Source organism: Pinus tabuliformis, chromosome 7 (genome assembly GCF_031772625.1).
Source record: "Pinus tabuliformis cultivar Carrire ecotype Pingquan chromosome 7, CPIR1, whole genome shotgun sequence".
Taxonomy (NCBI): domain Eukaryota; kingdom Viridiplantae; phylum Streptophyta; class Pinopsida; order Pinales; family Pinaceae; genus Pinus; species Pinus tabuliformis.
This window is the reverse complement of record NC_142293.1, coordinates 721,004,326-721,026,465: the sequence shown is the minus strand read 5'-3', so window position 1 is coordinate 721,026,465 and position 22,140 is coordinate 721,004,326.

Here is a 22,140-nt window from a genome sequence, read left to right as displayed (position 1 = left end):
CTTTTCAACCACAATAGCCTCTTTTATTTCTTCACCCAAATTTTTCATACAATTAACAACCTCATCTACCTGAAGAAAATAGTTAGCCACACTTTCATCATTATACATTTTGAGAGTCTCATACTGAATTCTGAGAGTTTGAAGTTTAGCACGCTTTACCTGTTCATCTCCTTCATAGCTCGTGACGATTTTGTCCCATATCTCTTTTGCGGATTTATAGTGCATTACCTTCATGAATTCTGATTGAGATATACATCCTAATAGAGTACTGACTGCTTTCGCATTTGTTTCATACTTCTTTTTCTCAGTTGCATCTGTAGGATTAGCTGAAGGAAAAGCGTAGCCTGTCTCTACGATGTCCCAAACTTCTGTACCAAGAGATTGAAGATAGGCAGTAACTCTTACCTTCCAATAATTGAAGTTTGTCCCATCAAAAACTGGTGGCCTGATTGATGCTTCTCTCTCGTAGTTGCTCATGATGAACGATCTACCTTCAAGCGATCAAGCTTCTCTGAAGGACCTACTCTGATACCAATTGTTGGAAATAATACTGAGAGGGGGGGTGAATCAGTATTATCTAATTCTTTTAATAAATCTTCCTTATTTGTTCTTTGAATTAGTTTTGCATGTCAGTACCATAAAATAATGAGCATGAACAAAGAAAACAGATAGTCACACCAAAGAACACAAGATGTAAGGTGGAAACCCAATGTGGGTGAAAACCACCTGCTGCAATATGTCTCTATCTTCTTTCAAATTAGAAACTCCTTTTACAATGGTTTTGTACTGGTGCAGTCCTTTACCAGTACGCAGGCTGCAACCTGCAGAGAGCTACAACTCTCTCTCGTTTTCCAGTCTCTCCTGGAAGGGAGCTACAACCCCCTACTTCTTTTCTTACAAGGACTGTTACACTAAAAAATGTCACCATGGCTATTTACAGTTAGTATGGCTCTATCAACAGTCATGCTATCCTCCTGGGCAAGTCTTATGCCTCTGCTCTCCATGTCAAACTCCAAAAAGAGAGAAAGTCTTTATAAATGTATTTATCTCTGGGTACGCAGGTTCTCTCAACCTTGCCTGCGGGTACGCACCCAATGTTCACAAAAGCTATGTCTTTGTACGCTCTGTATGTAAAGGGGCAGGTGCGTCCCCCTGTAAAGGTCAAAATGCGCAAGTTTCATCTTTAAAAAGTTACTTGTGGTCATTTCTAGAGCATTCTAGAAGGTTGTTCGACGTGTATTGAGCGCCTCCAGATGGTTCATGTACCCCTACCAAAGAGGAACTTATCCCATCAATAAGGGAGCTATCCCATCCAAAGAGGGGATTATCCCATTGATGGTGGACCTGATTAACTTCCTCTTGAGCACTATAAATACAGGCATTGGGCCAGAAGGAGGAGAGGTTGGAAGCTAAACATTTCTAAGGGTAGATGCTGCTGGAATTAGGACTCCCATTTAGAAGCTTGTGAGGAGAGATTGCCATCTTTGCTTGTTCTATTTGGAAGTGGGTGAGCTTTGTCAAAGTAAAGGAGAACTCTTGATGGACCCTGGGAGGGACTTGCACAACACCAAGGCTCAGGTTGTAATTGTTCCTTTTGTTTCCTATTAATGCAAATGAGTCCATTCTTCTCAATAACTTGTTATTTATGAGTTGTTTCATGTACTCCTTGGTCTATGTGTTAAATATGTTTTATTCTATGAGATTATCAAGTGCTATTTAATCATTTGATTGTTAGTGGATGCAGGTTTCAAAGTGAAGGAGGAGCTCATCCGGATCAGCGGAGCTGGACTGCTACAACAGCATTGGATTACAGGTAGGATCTAAACACTTGATTTCTTATATAGTGAATGCATATTTAGAGAAGGATTGCTCTTGTTTGTCTTGTTTGTCACTAGAGAGTCTTAGGCTCCTAGGGAGGTTGGTTGTGTCCGCACTATCGACTCTTTCCGCCTGACAAATTGGCGACTCCACTGGGGACTCCATTGATGTGAAAGTCTTTTCCTTTGTATGCAACTTTGATCTGAGAAAAGTCATTTATTTTCTGGTTTTTGGCTCTGTGACTTTGTTTTTGGGTGGGTTAGCTTAGGGTTAGATTGAATTTAGTTTTTCTTGAATTTTCCAGTAGGACGCACCCTCTGAGTATTGCACAGTGCGTTCCTGTACGCACTGTCGCTGTGTGCACAGAGCAGGCCCGCACCTGTCTTAACGGGTTGCCTGCGTCCCCTGCTAAAATTTAAGAAAATTCCATTTTTTGCATTTTTGCTCTTAGATTTTGCTTTTTCTTAGTTTTTACTACCCAGATCCATTAGTCTCTTGTCAAAGATCTTCACCTGAACTTGTTTCGATAGCATTGAGTGTTTTAGTGGATTTCATAGAAGTTTAAGCCCTAGGGTTTGATTTTTGAGTAGGTCTTGTAGTGACTTTGGCGGTAGAAGTTGTCAAGCCTTAGATCTCTCTGGTTTTGTCAGCCTTCTTAGAAGTCAGACCTGTCATAAAGTCTACCTGTGAGAGCAACTTACCTTTGAGTGGTCTCTTTGGCAAATTTCGAAGTACTTGTTGATTGAGTATTGAATTCCATTTTACAAAAAGAACAAAAAGATTTGAGTTTTGTTTTGACTGGTCTTTTGATTCTGCATTAGCTGGTCCTTCACTTGATTTTGGTCAAGTAAAACAACCTAGAATCATTCTTGTAGGCTTTCGCCTCGTTAGGTTTGCTTAGAGTAAATTTCTTTTTGATTTGCTTGTGAGTCAAGTTTTCATAGATTTTATAGCTTTTGAGATTGATTTTCGTTAAAATAGATTTATATGCTTTATTAAATAAGAGAAAATACAAAAACATCTCCTTTGAAAAGTTTTGTTTCAAATAGCTTTGAAGAGTTTTGAAAGAAAAAGAGTTTTTCGTGCACGTAAGGAGTGGTCATGTTTGTATGCTTGAAAAGATAAAGAGAATTGTTTCTTTGATTGTCTTTACTAAGAAAGTTGTTTTCTATAAAATTTGCATTTCTCAACTCTCTTAGTTAGGAATTTCATTGAAAGAAAAAAATAGCGTAAATCATCTTAGGTGCATCTTTGTAGTGGTTTGAGTCGAGTCTACACACCATTGGTTTCACTTCCGCTACCTTTTGTCTTTAAGAAAAACCATAAAATTAACGCTTAAAGTAAAATCAACGTAGTAACTTTTATTTACTAGGGCTCTGAAACACCAATTTAGATCAGGCTAGTGTCTTGGAGTAGGAGAGTAATTAACTCTCCAAGACAACAAAACCAAACAAGTAGCTTATCTTGTGATAGAATAAATCCAATTGTCTCATTTGTACTTTGGGAAAGCTCCTCTTAAAGGAGAAGCACGAGCTCGTGTCCGAACCAGTGAGGGGATCAATCCTCCCTCGTTGGGAACGACGCCAGACACACACGTATTACAAACGGTAAACCTCGGATTAACCATTGTCGAGGAGCCAGGGGTCACTTGTCGGTAAACCTTGGATTATTGTCAAGGAACCGGCAAGGGGATTGAGCTTGATACTCTGCCCTTGCGTGCTGTCGGAGTGTAGACTGTTCCCCCAGGTGCATTTGTTGCGGTTGGTAACCTTAGTGACCATTATCTTTAGGATTCTACCGAGGTGACGGTGGAGGGAAGATCCCACTGTACCTGGAGCAGACGTCGGCTAGACTCACTTGGATTTTCTGGGGGGTTCACTTCACTCGAGACGGTTAAAGTGGAGGAACTTGTGCCGGTCTATTCATTAAGCAGGTTGCCGGGGTAACTGTTCCACCCGCCACTTCTGTACTGAATCCGGCGATGTTGGGTTTCATCTCCAACTAGCGTTTTCGGTCTGGAAGGCTACTGTTTGTGCTTGGTTTGACGCCCTAGATTCTTTAGGCGTGTGATTCAAATTTGTTTGGTTCTTTAGAGACTTTAGGTGGTTTGATTTGAGATTTTACTTTGTTTTCGTGTGTAGTAGTTAAAAGTTTTTAGCTGTGGCGGAATTACCGAGACAGTCCCGTAGACTTCGGGGCCAATCTCCTGAAGTTGTTTCTGTGGCCGAATTGTTGAGAAGATCCCGTAGACTTCGGGGTGAACCTCCTCGAGACGACCCCAGTAATCTAGAAGGTTTAAAGGTCCTTGTAACTCCTCCTAGTGGCAGTAGAGTAGGTTCACCTGAAGAAGGAGAATCTTCCTTGGTAGTCCATTCAGATTACCAAGGCTAGAGACAGGTTATAATCCCGAAGCTGTTACAGTTTCTGAGCTTGTTGGTAGTTTTTCGTCTGCTAGTGATACAGGCGAAGAACCTGAAATATCTGAACCTGTTACTCCGACTTCTAGTGTTCCAGATTCACCAAGAGTAGAACGAGTTATCACCGAAAATCTTCCTACTGGTCTGATTGCTATCGAAGAACTTGCTCCAGAGGAAGAAATAGGCGTCTCTAACCTTGAAGATCAACTTACTATTGATCTCAGGGAGCGTGAATCTATCTTTTACAGTCCTCCTAGAAGTACTACTTGGTACCTTTCGTTAACCAATTATTTAGACAACTCAGGGGTAGGTTTTTCTACACCTCGTACTCCTTTTCCACTTGGAGGTATTTATACTCCTGTAAATATGTCTGGTCAGTCGTCCGTGTTTACTCAAACTCCTGAATCTTTCTTACACGGCGGTCCTTCTGTTCCTACTAGGTATCAATCACTTTCTGGTACCTTTGCGGGGGCATCTCCTCAACCCGTTGATCATGGGTTATTAGCTGGAAACAATGGTAATATACCATTGGGTGTAGGAGACATTTACATGATGTCAGGTTCAGTTCCCGTTTCCCAACCTCAAGGTGGCCAATTACCGCCTGGGGGGCAGCCTCAGTTAACGCCTGGGGGGCAACCTCAAGGTACACAAATCGTGTCTGGGGGGCAACCTCAAAGTCAGTATGTACCTATGGTGCAATACATGCCTCAAGGTCAACCCCAGCCTCAATATGTACCCCAGGGTCAACCTCAGTATCAATATTTACCTCAAGGGTATCAACCTCAAGGGTATCAACCCCAAGGGTATCAACCTCAAGGGTATCAACCTCAAGGTCAAGGTCAACCCCAGTATCCGTATTTACCTCAAGGTTATCAACCTCAAGGTCAATACTCAAGTCAAGGTTATCAACCACCTCAAGGTCAGTCATATGTTCAAGGTATGGGAACTGCACCTTTCAATTATCAATCCTATCCTCAATCCGGTTATGGATCTCAGTATCCTCAACCTGTTACGGGTCAATACCCCAGAATGTTAGTGTGGGATCCATCACAGGGTCAACAGGTGTTGCAGCCAAGTTTACAGTTGGTACCTCAAGCTGGACAACCCGTAGTTTCTGGTCCACCCCAGCAACCGCAACCTGTCCAGTCAAATGTTCAAACTTCTGTAACTTCGGTAGTTACTCAGCCGCCAATTGCACCTAGTACTCCATCTCAAACGGCTGCTGCAACTACCGCTACATCTGCCGCACTTACTTCTGGAGTATCGACAGCTCCAGTTTCTACTGTCTCTGCAACCACTCCTCAGACATCTTTACCGTTGTCTGGATCTACGATTCAAACCACGGTCCAGATGCCTACAGGTCAGCCTGGTATAAGTACGGTTGTCACTACTCAACCTCAATTTGTTCAACAACCGTACCAGGGACAGTACCAACATGGGCAAGCTGTCCAACAGCCGGTTTACCAGTATCAACCGTATCCTGGGTACACTTATCAACAACCTCAACAATCCCAGTACGGTCCGGTTAATCCTGGTTTTCCAGGAGGATATAATATCCCTAATGCGACTCCTGTTCCTAGTTATCCTGGATATCCTCCTCCTGGGACTGGTCTTGTGACCCAGAGTTTTAGAGATCCTAACCGGCAGTTACCGTTTATCGCAACTTTGGATTTACCAGACTTGACGCGCCTAACGAACGATCCAATTCAATATCTTCCGTTCTGGTCGCCAATGCCAAATAAGTTGCCCAGTGATATACCCAAGTTCGAAGGTAAGTCTGGAGAGGATCCGTCCAATCATGTGATGACTTACCACCTCTGGTGTGCTTCAAATTCTATCTCGGATGATTCGATCCGCTTACGTCTTTTCCAGCGTACACTCATTGGTCTCGCGGCCAAGTGGTACATTGAGTTGCCACGGGCCTCTTTTTACAATTTCAGCCAGTTAGCTACCTCGTTCTTAACTCACTTTCAGTTGCCGGTCAGATACGATAATGGCACGGAGTTATTAACTTCACTAAAACAATCGACGTCCACGTATATTTCTGATCACATTCATGAGTGGAGACGTCGAAGAAGACTAGTGAAAGTTTTTATCCTGGACCAAATCTTAGCTGAATGGTTTGTTAAATCATTATTACCGAAGATTACTGAAGATGTAGCTAAGGCCGGAGTAGTTACTGAGGAGCAAGTCATTGCTCAGGCGCAATACCTTGACTTAGTTTATACTCAGTCGGGTACGTTACACGAGAAGATTCCAGATCTTCCAAAATCGAATCAAATCGCTGCTGCTCCTTCGGGATCTCATGCCGCTGATGGTATGATTGGTATCGTGAATACAAAGAGTAAGAAGAAGTCTTCCAAGGCTTCAACTACTCCTATAATCACTTTGCCCGATTCCCCGACAGGAGAGTCTTCTCCTGAACTTTCCGCCGATATTCACGCTGTAGAGTCATCTACGGCCAAATCAAAAAACGGTGGAAAGAAGAAAGGAAAGAAGAAGGCTAAAGCAGACAAGGCTCCGAAGGAGAAAACGGAAAAGTCAGAAACCAATGACGAAAAGCGCAAACCTCGATATCCTTGTCTTATTTGTGAAGAGGATCATTTTACGAGAGATTGCCCTCATCGGGCCGAGGTTGTGAAAATAGTCAAAGGTTCTCCCACTCCTGCTGTGTTAAAAGATCCATTTCCAAAGCAGGAGAGTAAGATGATAGGTTCTTCCTCGACTGCCAGTGAAGAACCCATTTTGATGATGTCTCATGTGAGGATTGCGACTCGATCGCAAGATTATGGTAGTAAGGCTCCTGTTGATGGTAAGGAAGCAGAATCTTCTCATTCTATTCCATCAACCTCAGCTCCTGGTTCCGATCCACTACAGATCGAGAAACCTAACCCGGACTTAGTAATCAAACCGCCCGCCAAGGGTGTACTTCGAAGGTCTGCTTTCAATCCACATGCGAGAGCAGCCCAGAATTACAACATTGTTGAGGACTTAGCTGTTTCACCCTCAGCAATGTCGGCTTTAGAAGTGCTGCAATCATGCCCAGCACAACGAAAATTACTTTTGTCGGCTATCGGAGCTGTTGATGTTCAGGACCCGAACCTGATAATCTTCGATCTAGAAAATAGTACACCGCGTCTACCCCATCAAATGGCTTTCCAAATTCCAGTGATAGTCAAAAACAGGCCTATTCATCGGACTGTGATTGATGAGGGAGCTTCTACGTGTATTATGTCGATTCAATGTTGGAGATCGCTTGGTTCTCCTTCGTTGAACCAATCCCCGACCATCCTTAAGGCCTTTGATGGCCGTGGGTTCCGTCCGTTTGGTATTCTACAGGAATTGCCTATAGGGGTAGAAGGTAAAACCGTTAGTCTGGATGTGGAGGTGGTTGATGCCCCTCTAGACTACAACCTTCTTTTGGGTCGAAGTTGGTCATATGCTATGACAGCGGTCGTTTCATCGGTCTTCAGAGTAATTAAGTTTCCACATAACGGTAAGATCGTGACGATTGATCAGCTGACATACTTTTCATCCGACCCAGCCTCTTCAGAGAGTATCCAGCATGTCGGTAAGACGACAATCCCTTATAGGGACGTTGGCGTAGGTTTAGTTAAAGATTCCGGTTTACTGGGAACTTTTCCTTTCCCTCCAATCAACGCAGACCCTTCATTTGCATCAATTCATATGATTACATCAGACAACATTATTTATGATGATCCTTGGATTGTCCCATCTGAATCTGAGATAGACTCATTCGGTGATGCTATGCCTTTGAGTCCATATGAAATTGCTTATGAAGCTGTCATGTCTTTTACCGACTCGCGTTCAACCGAGCTCGACCAAATGAATGTGGTCAGTGAAGAATCACTTTTCACATCAACCTTAGAACGGATAGCGTTTCCCGAAGTCGTGTCATCTGACGAGCAACTTCGCGAAATCCTAAGTGTAGACGATCTACCATGGGAAGATCTTCATCACAGATCTTCATTTTTACCTAAGGATGATGTTTTTGAAAATGATTTTTCATCTATCTTTACCGCTGAATATGTCAAAGACGCTCAGAATCCAACGAAACATTCTGATTCAGAGTTGAATTTAGGGAATATTTCTCGCACTATTCCCATTGATATTTCAGTGAAGCCCGGAATTGAGGAAAACATTCATATAGGTGCCTCATGTACAGAAGATGAAATCCAAACTTACAAGGCCCTATTCCAAGAATTCCGCGATGTGTTTGCCTGGTCTTACGAGGAAATGCCGGGAATCGATCCTGCCATTGTTGTTCATGAAATAAAGACCTACCCGGACGCTAAACCCGTCCGGCAACGGTTGCGTCAGATTCACCCTCGAAAAGCGGCTGCAATTAAAGCAGAAGTCGAAAAGCTGTTGAAAGCAGGTTTCATTTATCCGATCCCGTTAACGGATTGGGTATCGAATATTGTTCCGGTCAACAAGAAACAAGGAACAATAAGAATCTGTATCGACTATAGGGATATAAATCGAGCTTGTCCAAAAGACAACTATCCTACGCCTTATATCGATCAAATTATTGATGATTGTGCCGGAAGTGAAATGTTTTCCTTCATGGATGGTTTTTCGGGCTATAATCAAATCAATATTCTACCTGCCGACCAACCAAAAACGGCATTCATTTGTCCATGGGGGACATTTGCTTATTGCAAATTACCTTTTGGAGTTAAGAATGCCGGGGCCACTTTTCAACGGGCGATGTCTTACGCATTTCATGACATCAAGCACATTGTGCAACCGTACCTCGATGATTTGCCTGCTCATTCTTTACATCGAGCTGATCACCTTGTCCACTTACGAGCAATCTTTATGAGGTGTAGGCATTATCGAATTCGGTTGAATCCCCACAAGTGTGTGTTCTGTATAGAGACGGGTCGATTGCTGGGATTTGTTGTTTCAAAAGCCGGCATTCGCGTCGATCCCTCGAAGGTCGAAGCTATCATCAAATTGCCTCCTCCTTCGAGTTTGCGCCAACTCCAAAGTTTGCAAGGGAAAGCAAACTTTTTACGCCGATTCATTCCAAACTACGCCGAGGTCACTAAAGGTTTTACACGGTTGTTGAAACAGAACGCTCAATTCTTTTGGGATGAGATTGCCCAACAATCTTTTGATGCACTTAAACACGCGTTGACCCATGCACCGTTGTTGCATCCTCCCAACTACAACCAGGACTACTTCTTATACCTCGCAGCTTCGCATTCCACTATTGGAATGGTGTTAGTTCAAGAAGATGAATTCGGAGCGGAACATGTGATATATTATCTTAGTAGGACATTAAACCCCACTGAGCTAAAATATTCGCATGTGGAGAAATTGGCCCTGGCAGCCGTTCAAGCTGTCCAGCGTTTTCGTCACTACATTCTTCTCCGTAAAACTACAGTCATTTCGGATTGCAACCCTATGATTTATATTTTGACAAAACAACTGCTAGGGGGCAAGTACTCTAAATGGATCGTTATCCTGCAAGAGTTCGACTTGGAGTTTGAGAAGTCCAAGTCTAAGAAATCCTTAGTTTTTGCGGAATTGATGTGTGATTTCCCGCATGCTGACACAGAAACTGTGGCAGAGGAGTCCATTGCGGACGAATCTTTGTTTCTTATCAGTACTTTAGATCCGTGGTACGGGGATATAATCATCTATCTCCAAACCCAAACCTTTCGGCCTGAAGCTTCAAAGTCGGAACGTCGAAAAATTCGGTTTCAATCCCAGCAATACAAGATTATTGGAGATACACTTTATCGCCGGGGGGCAGACTTAGTTTTTCGACGTTGTTTAACTCACGAAGAGGCTGAGAGGGTTTTGAATGATTGTCACTCTGGAGCATGTGGCGGTCATATGTCTGGGTATGCCACAGCTCAGAAGGTGTTGCGCGCTGGCTATTTCTGGCCGTCCATGTTTAAAGATTGTATCATTGCAGTCCGGAAGTGCCACAACTGTCAAGTGTTTGATCGCAAGATGCGCGCACCACCTGCTCCTCTCCACCCTATAATTGTCGTTGGTCCATTCGCCAAATGGGGTATCGATTTTATTACTTGTAACCCTCACTCGGCCGGGGGGCATGCGTATATCATCCTCGCGGTTGATTATTTTACTAAATGGGCCGAGGCGATGCCTACATTCGACGCAAGCGGCAAAACAGCTGCAGTTTTCGTATTCAATCATATTATAACTAGGTTTGGTGTCCCACAAGCAATCATTACTGACCATGGGAGCCATTTTCGAAACATCATGATGACTGAGCTTACAAGCCAGCTTGGTTTGCGCCACGATAGCTCTACTCCTTATTATCCGCAAGCCAACGGTTTGGTTGAGTCTATCAACAAAGTTCTGGTTATCATGATCCGACGAACCATTGGTATTCATCGGTCGAATTGGCACAACATGTTATTTTCAGCGCTATGGGCATACCGAACCTCAGTGAAAACTTCAACAGGGTTCACTCCTTTCCAGCTAGTTTATGGCTTGGAAGCTGTGTTACCCATTGAATGCGAAATCCCATCACTTCAAATGGCTGTCGAATTACTTCCAGCTACTTCCGAAGAGGAGAAGCGTTTATTATACTTAGCTAAATTAGATGAGACTCGACGTGACGCTGCATTGGCAATCGAGACTCACGCGAAGCGAATGAAAGCTCAGTATGATAGAAATGTGACCCCTCGAAGTTTTTCGGAGGGAGACCTAGTGCTATTATATGATCAAGCTAACGATAAGCTAGGTGCTAGAAAATTCGTTCCTATGTGGCATGGACCCTACATTGTAAAGCGAAAGCTAGCAAAAGGGGCTTATGAGCTAGTAGATTTTGATGGGGACTCTTTGGGTAAACCCAGAAATGGACTTTACCTAAAGAGGTATTATGCTTAAATGCTGGGTATGGAGAATTTTAGTTAGGTTAGGTTTTCTTTCTAGCTAGTATGTTTGTTAGTTTAGTCAGTGTGCTTAGCTTAGAAGGTGTGTTTTTCGTCGTTATTCTGGCTTATCTTGGTTTTACTCTTGATATTGCAGATGTCGACGCCTCTCCAAACATACATTGGATTTGCTGATGGTGCTTGTCGTAGTACACGGAATATCTCTTCCGCAGCTTGGGTTATCTATTCGCCCTCTGACGAGTTAGTTTCTATGCATGGGGTAAGCCTCGGTCAAACGACGAACAACATTGCAGAATACAGTGCAGTGGTTGAATTATTATCTGAATCTATTTCATTTGGAATTCGACGTTTGATAGTGAGGTTAGATTCTGAACTTGTTGTATTACAGCTTAATAGAGTATATGCCATTAGAAATCCTGTGTTATTAAGGTTGTTTTTGAGAGTGCGTCTCTTGGAACGTGAATTTGATTACATTGAATATCAGCATATTCCAAGGTCTTTAAATACATTAGCAGATGCAATTGCTTCTCGAATGTTGGACAGACATTTACGATAATCATGCAAGTAAATTTAAAAACATTTCATCACATATGTTAAACAAGATAAGCCGGTAATAATGATATATATATAGATAGGAGTGTGTCAAAAAATATACATCGTCTTCGATCATAGGTTGAAAAACACCTTATGATCGGCAAAAATGATAAGTACAAAAAGCCAAAAATGTCATATGTGTCTACAAAAGTGACTAGCCAATCACTGGTGGTGCTCTCTATACGAAACCACTGCCCGCGCTACCCTACACAAGAACCTCCTAAAAGGTCCTGGAACTGCGACCACATAGCGCTGAAGTCGAATGGGAATGTCATCTATGGTGTTCTCTGGTATATCCACCGTCAGACGCTCTAGATCCTGTTCCAGCTCGGCTAAGGTCTCTGCAGCCGCATCCTGTGGGGGTGGTGCTGGTACAGCTGGTACTCTCCTCTCAAAAGGCCGGAGGTTGGCTGGGCGCTGTGGACCAACATCTGCATTTTGAAAATTTTTACTGTCAGTTTTGAGACGATATATAAAAAAAAAAAAAAAAAAAATATAATTTAAAACTTGTGAAAAATAAAGTACCTCTGTCGTCCCATTGTTCTCCCTGTGGAAGAACCATGTCCGGATCACCTCGAAAATCTACTCCGGCATACGGAAAGTCCTGAATAGCAAAGACCTGGTCCTCTAACCAGTGAAAATAACCATCAGGGAATCGAACAACTGTCGCGCCCTCGTCAGGATGCCGGGCCATCACCGTAACCCATCGTATCAGCTTTGGCTCCCGAGGACCCAAGATATCAACAGTGAGTTGCTGAGGGATCAGCATCGGAACTCTCTCTAAGGCAAAGCTCACAACTAGAGGCCCATATCCAAAGGTCTTTAGTTGTCCGTTCTTTGCCCTAGTCAGTTGGCCCTTCATATTGGCCGACACAGCATCGCACCAGTTGAAGATGGTGCCTCGGAAACAGTCAATCGCCATCCGCATTTGGGACCCGGTGGCAATATGTAAAGCGGCTGCACCGCAAATTCTGGTAACCGTGAAAGCTATAACTTTGAGTTCACGCCGAGAGATGTATTTGATTTCTACGCCTTTCGCATGGTTTTGATTGGGTATGCACCAGTCTGCCCGGAGACTAGCAAGGGATTGGCCACCCGGCCTAGTCCCGGCTAGATTGAGTTGCTCGCCCCTATTTGGCAAGCCAGTGAGAAAGTATATGTCAGAGGGCTCTATCTCGAGCTGGTGCCCTCCGATGTAAAAGCATTGCTCATGAATGTTCCATCTCTCAACCAGCCACTCCAAGAATCTCACCTGAGCCCTCATGCCAGGTATGGCCCAGTATTTATATAGTCCGCATGATTTTAGGGCATCAATGGAAGGTTGGTGATTAATTGCGGCTAAATCAACGTCCTCGTGCTCTCTTTCTCTCCAATCCAACATGGTGAGTGCCCTACACACCAAGAAATAAAGGTTAGAATTAATTTGGGAAATTTCAAATGGTTATTTTTGGGGTTTGGGGTTTCAACTTCCGCCCTTCGCGGGGGACGCACCCCGCGTTTAGGACACAGAGCGTCGGGACGCAGCTGGCCTGAAGGTGGGCTGCGTACCCCGACCTTTTTCCTGTGTAGGAAAAGTTCGGGGGACGCAGGTCACCCTTAGGGCACCTGCGTACCCTGCAGAGCGAATTTTAAAACCTAAAACCCCCCAAAAACCAAAACTAAAACCTAAAACAAAATTTTAATCGAATGAAATTGAAGAGGAGGATGTTGTGAAATACCTGGAAGAGACGGCGTTCGATTCTGACGGTCGGATTCTCTGCAATGACCACGGGAAGTTTCTTGCCAAAAGCCCTTTTCTCAACCTCAACAGTAAAATGGTAAAAATGACATGGTAAAAAGTCTTTTTATAGGTTTTTTGGATGAATGAATGCTAGGTTTGTTTATTTTTCACCATGGAAGGATATTTTTCAATGTATTTTTGCCTATCTTAAACAGGTATGAGTAATGTGTCGTTTTTATGCAGGACAAAGGGATTTTGAGGGAAATTGTCATTTTTCACGAACCAAAATATCAGAGTCATCTTTTAAGCCCTTTTCTGACTCCTAAAATATGAAAAGATTGCCGAGCGTTTCTTTTACACTCGTTAAAATGGAATTAAAAGACGGTCCCCTTATAGCTCTTTTCTGACCGTAAAATCAGGAAAAGATTGCCGGGTTTTTGTCGTTTCAAACTCAATACTGGAAATAAAACGACGTGTCCTTGATCGCTTTTTACTTTTCAGGTCAGTGGCACTAATTATGAAAGTACTCCTTGGTCGCAAGATCAAGCGGTTCCCCCAGGTATTATTTTATACTTTTTCAGGCTTGAGGGACACAAATCTACGAAAAAGTTCAACTTGGAGTCTTCTTAAGTTTTTCAGACTCTCTAAAATTGAAAAACGCCGAGTTTCTCCTATACTGGGCTCGTTAAACATTTCACAGTAAAGGACCTGTTCAATTACAAACAGGAACGAACCACTCCTTCCTAGGGTTCGAATCAAAACTAGGTTGGACTCATCCGAAGGATGAGCTTATAATCAAGCATATGTTATCCTCCTCAAGCTTGTTAAAAATAAAGAGGTACTTGCCAGAAATGGTGGGGGAAAAGAGAGAAGAATGAGCCTATTTGTTATCTTTTGTCTCAGAAGAAACTTTATTACCACTCTTGGACACGACACTTTTCATTCACCTGGGTTGGGAAATCCTTTACATCACAGTTGATCAAACCACTTTGAAATTCTTCAGCCGGGTTCCGGGGATTAACTTTGAGTCACTCATCACCAAGCCATCTGTCGTGTCGTTATGTGTTCAAGAGGTCTGCAAACAAAACTTTCATCTGCAAAATACTTGTCATCCATTTGACCATCCCTGAGTCAGTCCTTACAGCAACATTTCTACAACTTGAACAATGATTTCGTGTTGTGGGCTTGCCTGCAACGGGTCGCTTTCTATCGACATCAGCACATTATCTAGAGAGATGACTTAGAAATCGTCAGTACCTTGAAGTCTTCATGCATCAATGGCAGGTTTCTCGCCTTTGACGTCAGTCTACATCATTGACTCTCGATCGAAGGATTCCGTGAAATGTTCGACATCAATTCATTCATTCACATCTCATGGATTGTACTGGGTACTTTGGGAACCATTGACATTACTGATGGTCTCTCTCACACTTGTTAACAGTTTACATCATCGACTGGTAATCAAGTGGTTTCTACCATGTTCGACATCAACTCATTTATTCGCATGGCTAGAATTGTACCAATTCGGGAAGCAGAAATGAAGACCCTGGATCTAGTTTCCACCATCCAGGTTGCGAGGAGTTTTGTATTCATTATCTAAGTAGACTAATCATAAACAGATGGCTGCGCCCATACTGTGTCTACAAAAGTCTATGATTATGATGTACTGCAAGATCATTCCTGTATCAGAGTAGTTAGTCTGTTAGTTAAAGTTTTGATCTGAGTATGGGAATGCCTACCTCAGTAATGATATAATCTTATACATGTATTTTGTGTTGAAAATTGCAGGTTCTGACCAGGCTCTCCACGAGATAATCCTTGAAATGATAAAGCGCTTCACCCTTCCTAGATAATACAAAACCCTAATCTATTACAGGCTTCGCACTTTAGGGGGCAATCTGTTACACTAAAAAATGTCACCATGGCTATTTACAGTTAGTATGGCTCTATCAACAGTCATGCTATCCTCTTGGGCAAGTCTTATGCCTCTACTCTCCATGTCAAACTCCAAAAAGAGAGAAAGTCTTTATAAATGTATTTATCTCTGGGTACGCAGGTTCTCTCAACCTTGCCTGCGGGTACGCACCCAATGTTCACAAAAGCTGCGTCCTTGTACGCTCTGTATGTAAAGGGGCAGGTGCGTCCCCCTGTAAAGGTCAAAATGCGCAAGTTTCATCTTTAAAAAGTTACTTGTGGTCATTTCTAGAGCATTCTAGAAGGTTGTTCGACGTGTATTGAGCGCCTCCAGATGGTTCATGTACCCCTACCAAAGAGGAACTTATCCCATCAATGAGGGAGCTATCCCATCCAAAGAGGGGATTATCCCATTGATGGTGGACCTGATTAACTTCCTCTTGAGCACTATAAATACAGGCATTGGGCCAGAAGGAGGAGAGGTTGGAAGCTAAACATTTCTAAGGGTAGATGCTGCTGGAATTAGGACTCCCATTTAGAAGCTTGTGAGGAGAGATTGCCATCTTTGCTTGTTCTATTTGGAAGTGGGTGAGCTTTGTCAAAGTAAAGGAGAACTCTTGATGGACCCTGGGAGGGACTTGCACAACACCAAGGCTCAGGTTGTAATTGTTCCTTTTGTTTCCTATTAATGCAAATGAGTCCATTCTTCTCAATAACTTGTTATTTATGAGTTGTTTCATGTACTCCTTGGTCTATGTGTTAAATATGTTTTATTCTATGAGATTATCAAGTGCTATTTAATCGTTTGATTGTTAGTGGATGCAGGTTTCAAAGTGAAGGAGGAGCTCATCCGGATCAGCGGAGCTGGACTGCTACAACAGCGTTGGATTACAGGTAGGATCTAAACACTTGATTTCTTATATAGTGAATGCATATTTAGAGAAGGATTGCTCTTGTTTGTCTTGTTTGTCATTAGAGAGTCTTAGGCTCCTAGGGAGGTTGGTTGTGTCCGCACTATCGACTCTTTCCGCCTGACAAGGACCACTTTTCATAAATTTTCAAACTGGATCCATAAGCATCGAATGATCATCAAGTATAAGAGAATCACCTAGTCAACTGTAGTAACCAGATCAACAATAATAGAACCAAACCCAGAACACAGCAATGATAAACAGAGATTTTAAGAGAAGTAAGCAGCTTCACCCATGTACTGCCTGCTTACAGTAAGCACCCTGCTCAACTGCTCGCCTGCTTACGTACGCACCCTGCTCAACTGTTCGCCTGCTTACGTACGCACCCTACTCAACTGCTCGCCTGCTTACATACGCACTGTATCCATTGAACTGCCTGCGGACCTCCGCACCTGCAACCCTTCTGTGCCTGCGTACCGGCGCACCTGAAACGCTTCGTTCCTGCGTATGTATGCACTTTTCTTTCACTGTACCTGCGTACCTTCGGGCATAGATGATTTCAAGACTTCAGAAATAACCCAGACAGTCAGATCTACAGATCTAAACATGCGCCGAAGAGATCTCAATCCATCAGTAGATTCGCCTTATTTAGATCTAGACATTACTCCCAAGAGATCATAATATTTCAGTTCTAGCCCTCATAAGATATTCAACACAAAACATGCTCAAGCCAAATGATCTCCTTTGCTTTATATAGGAAAGCTCTTCCTTAAATCATGGATCAATACCACGGGCCGACACCATAATAACACAAAACCGTCGGCTAAATACCAAAGGTTAAACATAAGAAACCCCACGTGTGCTTTTCTCTGCCTTGAAATGTGTGCACTGGGGGTACGCACCTCCTGAACGGGATAACTGCGGGTATGTACGCACTTTATGTAACACCGACCTGCGTGTACGCACCTTATGTAAGGTGTACCTGCGTACCCCTTATTTTCTTCAATATTTGATAGCTGATCATCAATCTCTGCTGCTGACTTGAAGTACTGTGATCTATCACCTGAATGGGTTGCCATCAAGGACAACACTTTAGCCATAATGCCAACAAATATTCCTTGCATGGAGAAGGAATATTATTCCTTAAGGATTGTGCAGTTGGATCAAAGGTTACAGTGAGTGTGATGAGGCCAATTCACACATGTGACATCATTGGACCCAATCAAAACTGCACAAGGAAATAGGAGGCTTGGAGGGCTTGAGGAAGATATATTCTATGTCTATTCAGACTATGAGCTGTATTGTTTGATTGCAGAGAGAGAAAGATAGCTTGAGAGCTGATTCTTTTTGTAACTTGAACAAGATTTCCACTTGTATGATAATACAGAGTTGGGGTTTTAGACTGGTGCTTTCCCCAGTGTTATATCTTCTGTGTTATGGTTGATTACTTCTCATTCTCAGTTATATTTGTTCTTCGTTGATGATGCTCATATCTATTTAAGCTTCCGCAAAGTTTATGGTAGAAGTAGATCTCGTATTATGCTTTAGGACATTGCATATATTAGGTGACCTACAGTGAAAATTCTACAAATGGTACTTAATGGGTATGTGCTTGGTTTTGGAGTGCATGACAAGATTTTTTGAAATATTGATGGCACTTGTATTATCACATAAAATGGAGATGGGTGGAGAACATGTGATTTGAATATCTTGCAATGTTTGCATCATCCAGAGTAGTTCTATGCAGCAATATGTGACAGCCACATATTCCGCTTCAACTGTAGATAAGGCAACCGAACTTTGTTTCTTGCTAAACCAAGATACTAACCATGATCCCATATAGAATGCACCTCCACTGGTGCTTTTATGATCATCAACATTTCCTGCCCAATCTCCATCTATATATGCATGAAGAGTAAGATCTGTATATTTAGGATACCATAGACCAAAGTCTTGAGTTCCTTGAAGATATATGAATATTATTTTTACAGCCTGAAGATAGTGATTCCTTTGGATTTTCTTGGAATCTTCCAACAATTCCTACTACATGCATGATATCAAGTCTGGTACCTGTTAGATAGAGTAGACTTCCAATCATAGATCTGTATGCTGGTTGATTCACTGTAAGTGGTTCATCATTAGAACTGAGACTGCATCCTATTACCATTGGAGTACACACTGTTTTATAATCTTCCATTCCATACTTCTTCAGAATTTTCTTGAGATATTTAGTTTGTGAAAGAAAAATACCGTCTTTTGTTTGTTGTACTTGTAGACCAAGAAAATAAGTAAGTTCACCAAGTAAGGACATTTCAAATTCTTGTTGCATAAACGAAGCAAAGCTCTGACTCATAGATTCTCCATTGCTGCCAAAGATGATATCGTCAACATAAACAATAATAATTAGTAGTTTATCGTTCTCAATCTTGTTGTATAAGTTGTTGTCCACAGATCCTTTTGTGAACCCTTGTTTTTGAAGATATTTGTCAAGGCGATAATACCAAGCCCTTGGAGCTTGCTTCAGCCCATAAAGAGCCTTTTTTAGCTTTCATACAAGCTATGCCTCATTTCCTGGAACGAATCCTTCTGGTTGTTCAAAATAGACTTCTTCTTCTAACTCTCCATTAAGAAATACAGATTTTACATCCATTTTATACACTTTGAATTTCTGAAAACTTGAAAGAGAAAGAAACATTCTTATGGCTTCAAGTCTGGCAACAAGTGCAAATGTTTCTTCAAAGTCTATACCTTCCTTTTGAGAATACACTTTACATACAAGTATTGCTTTGTTTCTAATAACCTCTCCATTTTCATTCAATTTATTCTTGAATATCCATTTTGTTCCTATAAAATTTTTATCAAGAGGTCTAGGAACTAGTTCCCAAGTATCATTCTTTTCAATTTGGTCAAGTTCTTCATTCATTTCCTTAACCCAACATTCATCTTTGCTAGATTCATTAACATTTTGTGGTTCTATGGAGGACAGTAATGCTAGATAACTGGAAGTTCCTACAAGAGTTCTTCTTGTCTGTACTCCAGACCCGTTTTCTCCTAGAATTTGAGATTCTAGATGATTATTTTGAACATACCTGGATGGGGTCTTTTCCCTTTCAGTTGTACCTTCTTCTGATGCTTCATTGGTTTCTTCCTCTATATCATTTTGATTTGATACAGGAAAGCATTCACCTTCTTCCTCATTGTCATCATCCTTTGTTTGTTCCAAATTTATGCATGCTTCATCAATTACTACATCAATGCATTCAAAAATTTCTGAAGTCTCTTGTTATAACATTTGTATCCTTTACTTCTAGATGAATAACCAAGAAGAATTCCTTCGTCTGTTATCGGTTCAAACTTACCAATTTTTTCATCAGTATTTTTGATAAAACATTTTCTTCCAAAAACTCTAAAGTGCTTTACAGTAGGAGGCTTACCATACCAAAGTTCATGTGGAGTTTGATCACTATTTACCCGAATATTAGCTTTGTTGAGAATAGTCACAACAGTAAATGAAACTTCACCCTAGAAGGTGGCAAGAGTTCTAGATTCATCAATCATAACTCGAGCCATGTGTTGAAATGTTCTGTTCATTCTTTCCACTACGCCATTTTGTTGAGGAGTTCTGGCAATAGAGAACTGTTTTTTTATTTTCACAAAAAAATAAAAAAAAATAAAATAAAAAAAATATTCATATGATATGAATTCTCCCCCTCGATCAGATCTGGGACATTTGATTTTTCGATCTAATTCATTTTAAACTAAAGCTTTGAAGGCTTTAAACTTTTCAAATGCTTCATCTTTATGCTTCAGTATACCTATCCAAAACATTCTAGAGAAATCATCAATGAATAAAATAAAGTATTCTTCTCCACGAGGTGACTTTTCCTTGTTGGTCCACACAAATCAGTATGAATGAGTTCAAGAGGCTTACTTGCTGATCCTTATTTTTCACTGAAATGAACTCTGGTTTTCTTACCGATTTGACATGGTTTGTATATGGTATTTTCTGGGATGCTGATATCTGGAAGATCATGAACTGCCTTGAGCCTACATGCTTTTCTTATTTGAGAAAAGCTTAGATACCCCAATCTTCTGTGCCATAACCAATTTTCATCTATTTTTATTGGATAGCATTGTTTTTGTCCTCCTTTCAGTATTTATATATTGTTTGGATTTCTTGTACCTTAGATTACAGTCTTTCCTGTATCAAGCTCACGAACCACACATCCATTTGATCGAAACACAACTTCATTTCCTTGATCACACATTTGATTGACACTCAACAAGTTATGTTTTAAACCATCAACATACATGACATTTCCAGCTTTAACCTTTTCTTTCAAATAACCTTTACCTTTAATGACAGCTGGTGTGTCATTTCCAAAGGAGACATTCTTTTCCTTTTCTACAACATTATATGAATGAAGTTTATCTTTATTACTTGTCATGTGTTTAAAGCATCCGTTGTCAATGTACCACTGATTTTCGTGTCCTTCTGCAAACAGAGCTATGCTACATCTTTCTAATTGAAATTCCTTCTTTCTCCATACCCTGGAATTTGTTGATGTTTTCTCCTTTTGGAGCATTGGCCAAAATCTGCTCCTACATTTAGATTCTTCATGACCAAAGGTATTACAAGATGAACATTAAATTTCATCTTCAAGAGGAGAAAAGTTATTATAAGAACTTTTCTTGATTCCTGTTATGCTCCTTTGATTTCGTGTTTCTCTAGTCATGATAGTTTTGTAAAAAACACATTGAGCAACCTTATGCCCAAAGTTATGGCATGAAAAGCATTGTCCATTAAAGAAGTTTTTGTGATCATAGAACCTTTTGGTATTGTTTACCTTTTGGTTGATGCTTCTATTGATGTTCATCCTTGGATTAAATTGAGCATGATTTACCTGATGAGTACTTTTAGGCTTTTGCTCATGATTGACATATTGTTCACTGGTCTTTTCTACATCAAGATAGCTTCTGGTGGAGGCTAATGGATTTTGTGATTGGGATGATTCTTCAGTATATCCAAGACCTGTCTTTATAAGAGGAGAATGATGAACCTTGATGATTTCATTTAGAGTTTATGATCCTTTAGCAAATCTAAGATTAAGAGATTTTGTCTTCTCATGATCTTTTCTTAGACCCACAACTTCACATTCTAGTTTTTCATTGTGATTTTCTCTTTCAGTGAGCTAATGTGTCAACGTCTATGATCATATTCTTTTCTTCTAGACAGATTTGAGTTTAGTGATTTCTTCAAGAAAGTCTTCCTCTTCTTAGGCATCCAAAAAATCATCATTGTCATAAGCCATGAGTAGTTTATAATCTTGTTCAGTTTCATCTTCATCACTATTAGATAGCCCATCACTATCTTCATGAGTATAGTAACTTCTTCTATTAACAACTTGTTTTCTATAGCCTTTTGCAGATTCCTTTCCTCTTTCATGATTATATTTATGAGGACATTTTGCAGCATAATGGCCAAATCTACCACAAGCAAAGCATTTGAATGGTAGCTTACCTATGAATCTTTTGGAGCCCCGTTGAAGCTTCTTGACAAAGTTTACCTCATATTCTTCTTCTGAAATATATCTTGATTCATTGTGCTCTTCCTTTTCTTTTCCTTTAGCTAAAGATTTGAAAGCGACTTCTCTCATATCTAATGGACCTCCTTTCCTCATTTCAAAGGCATTTAGAATTCCATGAAGTTGAACCACAGTAATAGATTGAAGATCCTGCTTTTCTTATATGGAAGATACTTTTGACTCAAATTTAGAAGACAAGGATCTCAAAATTTTCTCTACTAAAGTAGCCTCCTTTATCTCTTCACCCATATTCTTCATACAATTAACAATCTCAACTACACG